Source organism: Narcine bancroftii, chromosome 5 (assembly GCF_036971445.1).
Source record: "Narcine bancroftii isolate sNarBan1 chromosome 5, sNarBan1.hap1, whole genome shotgun sequence".
Taxonomy (NCBI): Eukaryota; Metazoa; Chordata; class Chondrichthyes; order Torpediniformes; family Narcinidae; genus Narcine; species Narcine bancroftii.
The window spans coordinates 169,602,297-169,616,975 of record NC_091473.1 but is presented as its reverse complement, the minus strand read 5'-3'; the positions used below and the strand labels follow the sequence as shown (position 1 = coordinate 169,616,975).

The 14,679-nt window shown below is 38.9% G+C and overlaps 1 long non-coding RNA gene across 4 annotated transcripts in view; it reads left to right on the top strand.

The window, feature by feature from the left end:
- Positions 1-14,679, top strand: part of LOC138764169 (uncharacterized) — a 100,427-nt gene that overhangs the window by 45,061 nt on the left and 40,687 nt on the right. Inside the window, exon 2 of one of the 4 annotated variants that reach the window (XR_011358029.1) lies at positions 5,848-5,982. The exons of the other annotated variants lie outside the window; for them this stretch is intronic. This is a non-coding gene — a long non-coding RNA (uncharacterized lncRNA). The remainder of the gene's footprint in view (positions 1-5,847; positions 5,983-14,679) is intronic. 4 annotated transcript variants of the gene reach the window in all.

Sequence of the window (14,679 nt, the reverse complement as noted above, 5' to 3'; positions counted from 1 at the left end):
AGGTAGGATCATGGAAGCCGAGTATAGGGCAAGGCCTCAGACCATTCCCCCTTGGGTTTGACAACAGATATGCCAGATAAGCAAGGCACAGCATACAGGTAGTGTCTTAACACCTTGCTGGTTAAAAAGCCGGACTTTTGTAGTTTTATAAGAACTCAAATAGCCCTGTTCTGTGAGGACAACTGCCCCTCTACTCCAGATAAATTTATTCTGTGGAACACCCTTAAGGCTTACGTGAGGGGCCATATAATTGGCTACACAAAGACAGTCAAGAAAAATTATATGAGTGAAGTGGAGGAATTGGAAAAGGACATTACCCAATTAAAGAAGGATTTTCAGGAATCAGGCTCGGAAGACCATTATAGAACTTTCACAAACAAGAAATTGGAATATAATGCACTTCAGACATATAGTATGGATAAGGCCATTATGAGGTCAAGACAAAAGTATTATGAGTTGGGGGAGAGAGCTCACAAGGTCCTCGCTTCGCAGTTGAAGGCAGAATAATCCTCTAGAAGAATTCATGCAATACAAATGGGGAATGGCCAGGTCTCATATAGACCAAAGGAAATTCATGAGACCTTCAGGGAATTCTATGAAGGATTGTATAAATCTGATTGACTGGGGATCCCAATAAATGGACGAGTTCCTGGCCAGATTAGATCTCCAACACCTGTATCCAGAGGAACAGGTGGGATTAGATCTTCCTTTAAAAGAGGAAGAGCTGGATAAAGCATTGAGTGCGCTACAAGCAGGCAAGCCTCTGGGGGAGGACGGATTCCTGCCTGAGTTCTATCAAGAATTTATTAATGCCTCTGAATATGGAGGTGATAGACCAGGCTAAGGAAACACGGACCCTCCCGGAATCTTTCACAATGGCGATTGTTAGGACGATTTTGAAGAAAGGTAAAGATCCACTCATGCCCTCTTCTTATAGGCCAATTTCCCTGATGAATACTTATTACAAGATCCTAGCCAAAGCCCTGGCAAACAGATTGACGTGGCATTTGCCAAAATTGATAAACAAAGACTAGGCAAGCTTTGTGCAGGAAAGACGAGCAGTGGACAATATTGGCAGACTGTTGAGTGTAATGCATCTGGCACCATCTAGAAATGAGAGGGGATTGGCCATTTCCTTGGATGCAGAGAAGGCTTTTGACAGACTGGAGTGGGAATTTTTATTTAAGCTGCTAGAGAAGGCAGGGTTGTGACCAGCTTTTCAAAATTGGATAAGGATACTATACCATGTGCCCAAGGTAAAGTTGTAACCAATGGGCAGGTCTCTTCAGCCTTCCCGCTTACCAGATCTAGTAGACAAGGATGCCTGCTGTCACTGGCTCTCTTTGTGCTGGCAATGGAACCTCTGGCAGAGGCCGTTCATCAGGATCCAGATATTAAAGGTTATAGAGTGGGCCAGGATGAGGACAAAATTAACTTATTCACTGATGATGTACTGATATGTCTGACAGACCCTGTGACTTCTCTGTCTCAACTGCATGTTATACTGGAGAACTATGGGAAACCTTCATGATACAAGATCAATTGTAAACATTCTTCAAGTCATCCTCTTTGGCATTGAAGGAATTCTTCTACCTTATTCTTCGTCTTGAAATTCATCATTTACCTTCTGCTATTTTGACACTCAGAGTCATTGAATACTTCAAGTTTTTGGAACACAATTGTCTTTTTACATCCCTTCCTTAATTAAAGTAGTACTAAAATCAGGAAAAACACCACTTCTCATGGTCAGTATCGGGTGGGCCATTATTTTGCTTCGAGAATTCATATGCTGCTCCCAGAATTGCCTCTCATTCCCAGTAACTCAAAAGTCTTACCAGGATGGATCATGGTCACTGATTGCCAGCTCTCTTTAATCTAAGGATCCGATGAGCCCTTTCAATATGCAGTTTTTTTCTGAATTTGTGTTCTCCCAGCAACTTGTAGGATCCATGTTTCAAAAAAAGTTCACTGGATCTCTTCCCTCAATTCCTTCTTTCAGTCTAATAATTCGGACATTATTTCATTTGCTAAAATTCTTCCATGTGGTCGATCTTGTCCAGCAGACCTTGTCTGTCTGACTCCCATTGCTTCACATTTTTCTCCAAAGCTTTTAGCTTATCTTGTGTTTTTACTAAATCTACTTCTGCTTGGGTCATTCTTTTCATGAAAGTCTTCAATAATTTCTTTAATTTCCATCATCTCTTCAATCATGTCTCTCATTACATTTTCAATGGAAACAAATTGGTTGCTCAAGTTTTCCATTTCCTCCATGATAATATTTAGTACTTGTCCTGACTCCCCAGCTCTGCTGGGGTCTGCCAGTTCTGAGGCCACTCTTTTACGCTGCTCCCTTTTGGGGTTTCGCTGGCTGAGTAGAAATTTCCTCAATTTTTATTCTCGGCTGCTTTGGTTTCTTAGTACTTATTTTGTCCATTTTTTTTAGTGAAAAAGTCTTAATGTTAAAATTTTAACTGTCTTTTTGATACTCTTCGCAGAGAGCTCGATCAAAACACATCTATGTCCTTTGCATGACTACGCCCACCCTCCCAATGATGCATTCTTTTGTGCTAATGGCGACAACAATTTAGAATAGTCATCTCAGAGATACAGTTTTCAGTTTTTCAGAATTAAAATTAAATAAAAAATTAATACAGGGGCACCTTAGTCTTATACACTTCTCAGTTAAATAATGCTGTTTGTAGCTTTTGTTTTTATAGATTCTACTCTCATGAATTTTCTATGATAATTATACTTGCAATGTAGTTGGCAACTCTTGGCCTTTAGTTTTTGACATGCGTTGCTTTGAAGTAAACGTTGATCCAGCAGATTGATGTACATTCAATAAAAATCTCACCAACATGGTGAAGAGAACATGTAGAACAGGAAGAGACCAGCGAAACACAATTTGAGCTCAGTTACCAAGGACATAAAGAACAATCATTCATTACAGAGGACAGAGGTGGAATTATGTTCTGTGGAATCCTAATGTAGCAATGTTATTGGAACTTTCACAAAGCAGTATTCTGCTCATGCTTTCTGGCTGCTTACCTCTAAAATGCCCTCATATTTTGAGCAGGATGCCAGATAGTTCTGATCTGATGTAGTAGGCCCTGCACCATTCAGGGCCCCACAGCAATGTTTGGTGTCCAGTGAAACCTATCCCCAAGTTCGCAATGAAGGTCAAAAGCCTCTGAGCTTCTCTGTTACAACCAACAATGATTAAAATTAGACATACTATTAAAATGTTAAAAATAATTAAATCCATAAAACATCAAAAATGTAACTTGAATAAAATGAATTGTAGAGATTAGTTACGAGCCCAAAGGACCCCAGAACCCAGCAGCAATAGATATTCACTACGACAAATGTTTATTTAAACAAAAGTTGTTTTTAATTATCTTTAAACATGAAAACAGAATCAAACTATTAACTTAACTAACCCAAATTAACCCCCTTCTAATTCTAAGTGCATGTGTACGATATGTGTGTAAATTTAAGAAAAGTTCTTTGGTTCAGAGTTCAATCTCACTTCTCCTTCTTCCAAGTTCTCTGGTTGCAGGCAATTCTTATACTGTGCACAGAATTCAACATGTATAAAGTTCACCAGGCTTTGGTGCTCGAAAGGTAAATGTTTACTGCTCAGGAAGGTTCTTCTTGGGTTTGCAGAGGGAGATTTGTTGTTCCAGGATTTCCACAACTGAGGTACCACCATTAGTCACCTCAATGTCTCGCTGATGAAACCTGCACCATCAGGGTTCTCCAGGTGATAACCTCTTTCTTTCAGGCTACTATAGAGTTCTTTTCTGTTCCACTTATTCCAAGAGAAATGTCAGATAGATAGCACTTCCAACCATCCGCCACTCTGGAGCTTCCTGTTTCCAATAAGCTTTTACTGGCTTGTTTCAGCCGTGACTGAACAGTCTCTTTCAGTGTCACACACACACTGACTGATGGAGCTTGTTGTGCTTGTCTCATACTCTCTCTCTCTCTCTCTCTCTCTCTCTCTCTCTCTCTCTCTCTCTCTCTCTCTCTCTCTCTCTCCCCAACTGCCAACTGCTAGAAAGTCCATATGACTCTCTCACTTGCAAAAAACCCACCTTCTTCAGCCAACAACAGGAGTTATCCTTCTGCTCCCATCTGTTATCTTAGTTGAACAAAACATCTCATTGACCTTTGAATGAGCACCTTGTAGTTAGGTCAGAAGCCTTTTAGTTATTCAACCAGCCAGCCTGTCTCTAATCCAAACAATGGTCTATACATTTCATGACATCATTTCAATTAGCACCTACTTGTGAAATGTGCTTCATATTCTCCATAGTTTCTGTAAAGTCCCTGAATATGAATTCTTCAGTATTTTAAATAAAATCTGTTTTAAATGTGTGTATGTATGTATGTAACCTACTCTAATTTTCCCAAATTCTCCCAAATACATATTCCATTACATTAGAAAAATAAAAGAGAAATTAAATAAATTAATTAAGAATTCTAACATAACAATTGATGAGAAAGAAAAGCCAAATAATGCAAACAAAGCATGGAAACAGAAGAACATGGTGTAAATTGGAAATAATTGGGAACTACAAGAACATTGGCTATATAAATAGTTTGACTTTTGTCCTTTGAAAATGCTGGGATGCATGTATTAGATTCTGTGGAAGGTTGTGAAATATCTTCAAGGGATTTTGCTCTTACAAGAAATGATCATAGGAGATTGTAAAATATTGTACTAAAGAAACCAAATTACATTCTACTTATCCACTTTCATTAAACTTAGTGCAGATAAAGTTGCGGAATGAAGGAATACATTGTGAGCCTTGAACTTTCATTTTCTGTTTTTACCTCCTTTCCAGGATCCATATACCCTGTAATTATATTTTCATATGGGAAAATCATTGAGAACAGAGGAGTAAGACAAACATTTCTTTGTTATTTCCTTTTATATATGTAGTGTAGTGCATCTTAAAGGGTAGTTTCAAAACCATTATTCCCAGCATTTCTAAAAGAATTGCATTGTTATTATTGTCACATATACTGAGAAAAAGAGAAAAAACTTTGCTGTGTATGCTATCCAGGCAAATAAACCTACATGAGTACAACAGGTAGTACACAATAAAACAATTGTGCAGAATATAGTGTTAAAGGGAAAAGTGCAGTTAAGGCTGTGATGAGGTAGATTTGATGTGATAGAACGTTGTCATCTCTTTTAATACATCGTTCTGCATTGTTGGAATTTGAAGTTTGGGTTCCAATATACTCTGCTCACCACCTTGAGCAATGTGTTCATGCATGTCAGTAGCCGACCTGCTGCAAACATTGAGTTGGATACTAACATTAATCTCATGTTTATTAGCTAGAAAGCAGTAAAGAACCTTTGACAAATGTTGTCATTCTTTATTGAAGTAGGCACCCAGTTCAATTGAACAAATAACTTAAAATGCAAATCCAAATTTTTTTTTCTCATGATTCCAGGCACCTCAAAATATACAGGTAAATGAAAAAATGTTTATAGTCCATATGTGAAATCTATGCAAAGATACATGGAACATTTATATTTTGAAAGGGAATGAATGCAATAAGTCAGAAATTTATCTGTGCACCTTTTATTGAGAACTTTGGAGAGGGACATCACGATGGACGTTACTCACTATGAAAGCCTCTCACTCAATCTTATAAGCAGATGGTAATGAAGATGCGTAGTTTTAGATTTTGGCATCGAAAACACCATGCTGTTTGAAATGCTGCAACCCATTCTCCATAGATTCTTTGATCATGCTGATTTTGAATAATTTCAAGGTTACTAAAGACTAAGCTAGTTAGAAATTAGAGTGTGTATTCTATATTTGACAGACAAGAACAGGGCCCACAGTGGATGATTGAGACAATTAAGCAAGCTTGGTCGATGGCCAAAGATTGAAGCCAAAAATGAAATTCTACTCATCACATATCATGAAAGAATGTTCAAGATGCAACTTATTCTAAGCAGTAAGTCATGATTTACCAGAGCTTAAAAGGGTAAATTATGGGAAAGATTACCTAGGATTCTATGCTTGGACTATTTTATCTATTATAATTATGATTGTGTGGCTTTGTCATTTTTGCTTCTGTACCTTTTCTGGCAAGAACTGTTAACATTGATAATGTCTTCTATTTTTTGCATGCCATTGAATCAAGGAACTGACAAAAACTCCATGGGTAGAGAGCAGTAAGTAGTGCAGACACATGGCTCTTCAGAGATGGTCAGCTGTCTCTCAGCATTCACAGAATGTTCTCAAGCTCCCATGGAAGAACTCTGGATCTGAAAGAGATTCCTTTCATTGGTACTCAAATTTTGTGCAAGCACACCAAGAAAACACTCCTAGTAATTGAAAGACAACCAGGACATTCACATTTCTATATTTCAGTTGTCAATTTTATCCAGCATTTTGCTTCTTCCAGACTGGGCCCACAGCAGCTATTGGCAGCAAGGCTTACTCTCTTTGCTTTTGACTAACTGGCGCTGCAAGAGGAGAGTGCTCTTACATGGAGAATTAAGGAGCCACAAGGAATAAAATCTACACTATTGGAATGCTAAAGCAATGATGTAGGTTCATGGAGTCATCTGGGACTTCAATCCAGTTATCTCTTCAAAGGATATCTCCATCTTGCACATCCTCACAATTAGCTCTGATCCTGGCCTCTGATTGTACAGCTTGCTGGAGGAAGAACAAATAGGCAACAATGAAATCCCCTCTTTTGTTTTTTTCCAAAGGGAGCAAATACGACTGTAATTCAGACCAAAGGATCAGTCGTATCTCTGAATGGACGTATGTCGGAATTGCAAACATTTGCTAAAAAAAGACAAAATATAAAATCTATGTGGTTTATGTTGTATTTGACAAACTATAACAGGGATACAGGGTATGTAAGAGCCAAAATGTGCATACTTACCTTGTTAGTCGGCGTCCCAGGGTCCATAGGCTGGGTGCGGACATCTTGATTCCTGTGCACCTGTGCATCAGTCTTTGATTGATACATGCACGATGGATTCATGTATTGGAGTTTGGTTGGTGCATGCGCGAGAGTTAAGCACCCTAAAGATAGTGAATTTGCGCCCTTAACCCTCACGCATGCGCCAATTGAACTCCAATACGCAAACTGCGCATGTGCCAACTGAAGACGCACTCATGCACACAGGAATCAAGATGGTTGCACCCAGCCTATGGATCACGGGACGCTGACTAATAAGGTAAGTATGCAAATTTTGGCCCTTACATGCCCTGTATTCCTGTTATAGTTTGTAATACATTTTATATATTTTTAAACAAATTTTTGGTTGTTTGTGCAGATGGGAGTAAGTCACATAGATCGCAAGTAGGGGAGTACCTGTAATCATTTTTCATTTCAAGGGATGAACTTGAGCGACATCAGCAGGGCTTGTACCTGTATTGGCCTATAAGTAGCAAGGTGGAGAAACAGTTCAGATTTGGGTTAATGTGTCAAGTGATATTTGCCCAACGAAACAGCAAGCAATCACGAACTCCAAGAAAATGTTGTCCAATAATTTTCTTTTGCTATCCAATAACGATAGCTGAATCTTCTACTGTTATTATTTGGAGTGTTACCATTGAACTAAAACTTACTTGATAATGTCTTCAGCAACAAAATAATCTTTGTTTGGCTACTAAGCTCTTCATGGGTTTTATCTATGACTCAGATACTTCATTTCCGATATTATCATTCATTGTGCTCTTCTTGCATGATATGGAAGAAGTCCAAGGGGATGATACCTCTGCAATTTGTCTCCAAGGCATCCAGTACACAGCATCCAGTTCAGAAAAAGTGCAGAGAAGAAAAAAAAGGAGACACTTTAAAAAAAAAAATATCCTGAACCTGACAGCTCTGGGGGAGAACCTAGCCAAGAGCTAATAGAGGTAGAAGTTGAATCGGACACAGAACAAGGATTCAGAGATGATGATAAAGAAGTTAAAATGGGCAATTTACAGCGATCTCTGGAAGAATCATTGCAACAGGCTCTTAAAGTAATATTTGATAAAGTGACAGGTCAGGTGCAGAATACTGTAAAGCAAATGGATAAGTAATTAGTTATGGAAGAAAGAATAAAAGGAAATGAATTGGAAATACAGCAATTAAATGACCAGGTGAAAACTTTGCAAGCGAAATCAAAAATAATGAAGAACCAGCTTAGTCAGAAGATGGACACTTGGGAAAATTACAGTAGAAAAAATAACATCAAGATTGTGGGGCTGAAAGAAGGCGATGAAGGTCAAGCTATGAAGAAATTTTTACTAAGTTGGATACCACAAGTATTGGGAATGGAAGAATTTAAAGGAGACATTGAAATTGAGAGAGTGCATAGAGTTTTAAGACCAAAACCGCAAGAAGGTCAAAACCCTCGTCCAATATTGGTTAATTTCCTTTGCTATGAGGAGAGAAAGAAAGTATTGAAACTAGCAGAAAAGCAAGTGAAAGCAAGACAAGCCCCAATGATCTACAATGGAAACAAGATCTTATTCTAACCGGATACAAGTTTTGAACTGTTGAAAAAGAGAAAGGAATTTAATGTTGTTAAAAATATTTTGTGGAATAAGGGATATGGGTCTGTTTTAAGATATCCTGCTGTATTGAAAATTTTTCTTGATGATAAGCATAGATTTTTTTCAGATCCTGATGAAGCCAAAATTTTTGCCGAATCTTTGCCTGTTAAGAGCAAGGGGTAACCTGCTAAGATGGGCAGTAAGGGAGAAGGAGGTATACTCTTTGATTTGATGATAAAACTGGAAGATTGTGTGTTTATTTGACTTTTCTTTAATTATAAGGGTAGGGAGTTAAAAAATAATATTAACAGGGGAAAAGAAACTGATGAGATATGTAAAGGTTAGTTAGTTAAAGATTTTGTGGGGCAAAGGAAATGTGTGCTGGCTGCCACGGAATCGTGTACAGGCGTAGATTGGTCTACTACTCCTATAAATAAAATGCACCTTTTTTTGGATATTCTATCTTTTCTTGTTTCATAACTTTTCATATTTCTACATGTTTATTGGTACAATAGATCTAATGAAGAATAATGCCTTTATTATGTTAAAGGGGGACTTGGAGGATGAAGGCTTGATGACTGAGGGGTTAATTTCTAAAAATGATTGGAAAGATTAATTTTATGAATTTTTATGTTAATGGGATACAAAACCAAATAAAATGTTAAAAAATTGGTATTTATGAAAAAATATATAGATATCGCTTTTTTTACAAAAAACACATTTAGTGGAGAAGGAATTACAAAGGAATTGGTTGGGTACAGTAAGGGCGGCTTCAAATACAAATCTACCAGTAAAAATTTTAAATGTAGCAAAGGACGTGGCAGGAAAACATGTTATGATAGAATGTCAGATATATTCAGAAAATTGGACTTTGTTGAATTTATATGCTCCAAATATCCGGCACTTACTACAGGATTTAAATATTCAAATTCAAGAAGGTATATGGATGAAATTATGTAGAGATAGTGTAACTAATACAATTAATGCAATTTATCAAATGGTTCAATATAATTTTTACATCAAAAGTATTATACACTATATAATAAATTTAATTTGAATCTCTCTGCTCAAAGCTTTAGATGTAAAAACCGAAGTTGGTAATTTTTTGACTCAGTATGGTCGTGTGAAAAGGTAAAAGATTTTTGGAGAGAATGATGTTTTATTTTAGAGAAGATATTAAAAGTGAGGGTTAAATTAGATCCAAGAATTTTTTGTTAGACAATATATATGATGAAGATATTAAGTTGGAATTAGATAAATATAACAAGAGATTTTTGAGTCTCGCAACAGCAATAGCGAGAAAGTGTGTAGCTAAAACGTAGAAATTGGAAAGTAATGTTAAAATAGAAGAATGGTTTTATGAAATAAAATATTGTCTCCCATTGGAAAAAATTAGTTATAATATGAGAGATGATTATGATAAATTTTGCCAAATCTTCGATCCTTACATGAGGGGAGGGAACAAAATAGTACAGAGCAATAAGGAGAAGGTTAGAATGCAAACAAAGAAAGTTTGTAGTAAGTATTTGAATATGGATGGGCAGGTGATAGAGAAGGAAAATGCTCTGGAAGAAGATGAAGGGCAATTGGCAGGAAAAGTAAATAATGTTGTTCTTAAAGATGAGGGAAAACAGGGATTAAAAACTGGGAAATCTCTGAAATTCATATATTTTAATGCCAGGAGTATTGTAAAAAAGGTGGATGAGCTGAAGGTGTGGATTGATACTTGGAAGTATGATGTGGTAGCGATTAGTGAGACATGGTTGCAGGAGGGATGTGATTGGCAACTGAATATCCCTGGGTTTCGTTGTTTTAGGTGTGATAGAGTCGGAGGGGCAAGAGGAGGTGGGGTTGCATTGCTTGTCAGGGAAAATATTACAGCGGTGCCTAGGAAGGATAGATTAGAGGGCACATCCACGGAGGCTATTTGGGTGGAACTGAGGAGTAGGAAAGGAGAGGTTACACTTGTAGGGGTGTATTATAGACCACCCGGAGGGGACTGAGACCGAGAGGAGCAAATCTGTAGGGAGATAGTAGATATTTGTGATAAGCACAGGGTTGTAATTATGGGAGATTTTAATTTTCCACATATAGATTGGGAAACACATTCTGTGAAAGGACTGGATGGGTTAGAGTTTGTGAAATGTGTGCAAGATAGTTTTTTACAACAATATGTAGAGGTGCCGACCAGAGAAGGAGCAGTGTTAGATCTACTGTTGGCAAATGGGATGGGTCAAGTGACGGAGGTTAGTGTTGGCGAGCACTTCGGGTCCAGTGATCATAATGCCATCAGCTTCAATGTCATTATGGAAAGAGAGAAATCAGGGCCAAGGATTGAGGTTTTTGATTGGGGAAAAGCTAGATTTGAGGAGATGCGAAAGGACTTGCAGGGTGTGCATTGGGACAATTTGTTTTATGGGCAGGATGTAGTAGAGAGATGGAAGTCTTTTAAAGATCAGATTTTGAGAGTGCAAAAGCTTTATGTTCCTGTTAGGTTAAAAGGAGGGGCAAAAGGTTTGAGAGAGCCGTGGTTTGAAAGGAATATTGGAAACTTGGTTCGAAGAAAAAGGGAGGCGTACATTAGATATAAGAAGCATGGAGTTAAGGAGATGTTTGAAAGATACATTGAATGTAAGAGGAATCTTTTTTTTTAAATTTTTTTATTTTTCACACCATAAATCACAATAGCCATGATATACACTTTTTCTTTTTCACACATTTACAATGACTTTTTCTCCCCCCCCCCCTCCCTCCTCCCAAGCCACCCCCCCACCCCCACCCCCCTCATCCATTTTAGGTATACAATCTAGGTTGCATTAATTCAGTCAGACAATGTTGTCATTCAACAAAAATACACCAGAAATTCTACAGAGTCCATTCTTTTCTTTCCTTCTCCTTCCATCAACTTAGGTAATGTTTGTCCCCGGTAGGTTTTCGCTATTGTATTTAATGTAAGGCTCCCATACTTGTTCGAATATTTCAATATTATTTCTTAAACTATATGTTATTTTTTCTAATGGAATACATTTATTCATTTCTATATACCATTAGGAAAGCTAAAAGAAGGTACAAGAAAACTATGGCAAGCAGGGTGAAAACTAATCCAAAAGAGTTCTACAAATATATTAATGGTAAGAGGAAAGCTAGAGACAAAATTGGCCCCTTAGAAAATCAGAGCGGAAAACTGTGTGTGGAGCCTAGAGAAATGGGGGAGATATTGAACAGTTTCTTTTCTTCGGTATTCACTAAGGAGAAGGATATTGGGAGATGTGAGATAAAAAAAAGCAAATTGGGTAAATATGGGGAACATAGAGATTACAAAAGGTGTAGTTTTAAGGCTTTTGAAGAATATAAAGGTGGATAAGTCTCCAGGACCAGACGGGATCTTCCCCAGGACATTGAGAGAAGTGAGGGAGGAAATAGCAGAGGCTCTGGCGGTAATTTTCCAAATGTCATTAGATATGGGGATAGTGCCGGAGGATTGGCGCATTGCGCATGTGGTTCCGTTATTTAAAAAGGGTTCAAGGAGGAAGCCTGGCAACTATCGGCCTGTAAGTTTGACGTCTGTGGTAGGTAAATTAATGGAGAAAATTCTTAGAGATAGTACTTATAAACATCTGGATAGACAGGGTCTGATCAGGAGCACTCAACATGGATTTGTGGGAGGAAGGTCATGTTTGACCAATCTGATTGAATTTTTTGAAGAGGTGACTAGGAATGTGGATGAGGGTAGCGCAGTGGATGTTGTCTATATGGACTTCAGTAAGGCCTTCGATAAGGTACCACATGGAAGGTTAGTTAGGAAGGTGCAGTCTTTAGGTATAAATTTTAAGATAGTCAAATGGATTGAACATTGGCTGAAAGGGAGAGGCCAGAGAGTGGTAGTGGATAATTGTCTGTCAGGTTGGAGGCCGGAGACCAGTGGTGTGCCTCAAGGATCTGTATTGGGCCCATTGTTGTTCGTTATATACATTAATGATCTAGATGATGGGGTGGTGAATTGGATTAGTAAATATGCAGACGATACTAAGATAGGTGGAATAGTGGATAATGAAGAAGGTTTTCAAGGATTGCAGAGGGATTTAGGCTGCTTAGAAAAGTGGGCTGAAAAATGGCAGATGGAATTTAATGCTGATAAGTGTGAGGTGCTTCATTTTGGTAAGAAGAATCAGAATAGGACATACATGGTAAATGGGAGAGCATTGAGGAATACAGAAGAGCAGAAAGATTTAGGAGTAACGGTACATCGTTCCCTGAAGGTAGAAACTCACGTGAATAGGGTGGTGAAGAAGGCTTTTAGTATGCTGGCCTTTATCAATCATTGCATGGAATATAGGAGTTGGGAGGTGATGTTGAGATTGTATAAGACGTTGGTGCGGCCTAATTTGGAGTTCTGTGTGCAGTTCTGGTCGCCTAATTATAGGAAGGATATAAACAGAGTGGAGAGAGTGCAGAGAAGGTTTACCAGAATGTTACCTGGGTTTAAGCATCTAGAGTATAGGGAGAGATTGGACAGATTAGGTCTTTATTCTTTGGAGCGTAGAAGGTTGAGAGGGGATTTGATAGAAGTATTTAAGATTATGAAAGGGATAGACAGAGTGGATGTGGATAGACTATTTCCGTTAAGAGGAGGAAAGATTAAAACAAGAGGACATGAGTTAAGAATTAAGGGGCAGAGGTTTAGAGGTAACATGAGGGGGAACTTCTTTACTCAGAGAGTGGTAGCCGTGTGGAATGATCTTCCGGGAGAAATAGTGGCGGCGGAGTCAATTGTATTATTTAAGAAAAGGTTGGACAGGTCTATGGATGAGAAGAAGATGGAGGGTTATGGGCATTGTGCAGGGAGGTGGGACTAGAAAGGGGTGTTTGGTTCGGTGCGGACTAGAAGGGCCTAATGGCCTGTTTCCGTGCTGTAATTGTTATTTTCCATATTTATTTTCCAATATAGACTAATCCAGACCTTCCAATCCAATTCCCCCCTTGGAAATGGTACTTTCATCAAGAAATATTATGGTATTATTAACGTGGTTATAATTATTACGATGAATGTGGTCTTCTTTTCTCTTTCTTCTATCTTTTTTTTCTATCCGTATGGGTTAGGGTTGGTGGGAGCTGGGGGGGTTGAAAATTGAAAATGCTGTTATGTTATAGCATTAATTTTAAATGTCTTCTTTGGCTTGGCTTCGCGGACGAAGATTTATGGAGGGGGTAAAAAGTCCACGTCAGCTGCAGGCTCGTTTGTGGCTGACCAGTCCGATGCGGGACAGGCAGACACGATTGCAGCGGTTGCAAGGGAAAATTGGTTGGTTGGGGTTGGGCGTTGGGTTTTTCCTCCTTTGCCTTTTGTCAGTGAGGTAGGCTCTGCGGTCTTCTTCAAAGGAGGCTGCTGCCCGCCAAACTGTGAGGCGCCAAGATGCACGGTTTGAGGCGTTATCAGCCCACTGGCGGTGGTCAATGTGGCAGGCACCAAGAGATTTCTTTAGGCAGTCCTTGTACCTTTTCTTTGGTGCACCTCTGTCACGGTGGCCAGTGGAGAGCTCGCCATATAATACGATCTTGGGAAGGCGATGGTCCTCCATTCTGGAGACGTGACCCATCCAGCGCAGCTGGATCTTCAGCAGCGTGGACTCGATGCTGTCGACCTCTGCCATCTCGAGTACCTCGACGTTAGGGGTGTGAGCGCTCCAATGGATGTTGAGGATGGAGCGGAGACAACGCTGGTGGAAGCGTTCTAGGAGCCGTAGGTGGTGCCGGTAGAGGACCCATGATTCGGAGCCGAACAGGAGTGTGGTGAATTGGGCCTGTCTAACCCCAATTTTAAATGTATATTGATGCTAATAAACAAAATAAAAAAAAAACTTGCCCACTTTTTTTTTATCTGTTCTGTCACGTTTCCTAAATCTGTGGGATGACTTCCAGCACATTTCATTTTCTCCCTCTCCCAAGTATTGACTATTGATACAGAAGTTAACTACAGAAAAGCAAAGGCAAATTCTGCTTTTGCATTCCACTGTATGGGAATGTTGAGGAATCAGTCCAGCAACAAAACTGAAGGTCTTCAGAGCTGTGGTGCTCACTACCCTCCTGTATACCTGTGAAATGTGGACTGTGTATCGAAACCATTCAAGACAGCTCATCCGTTTTC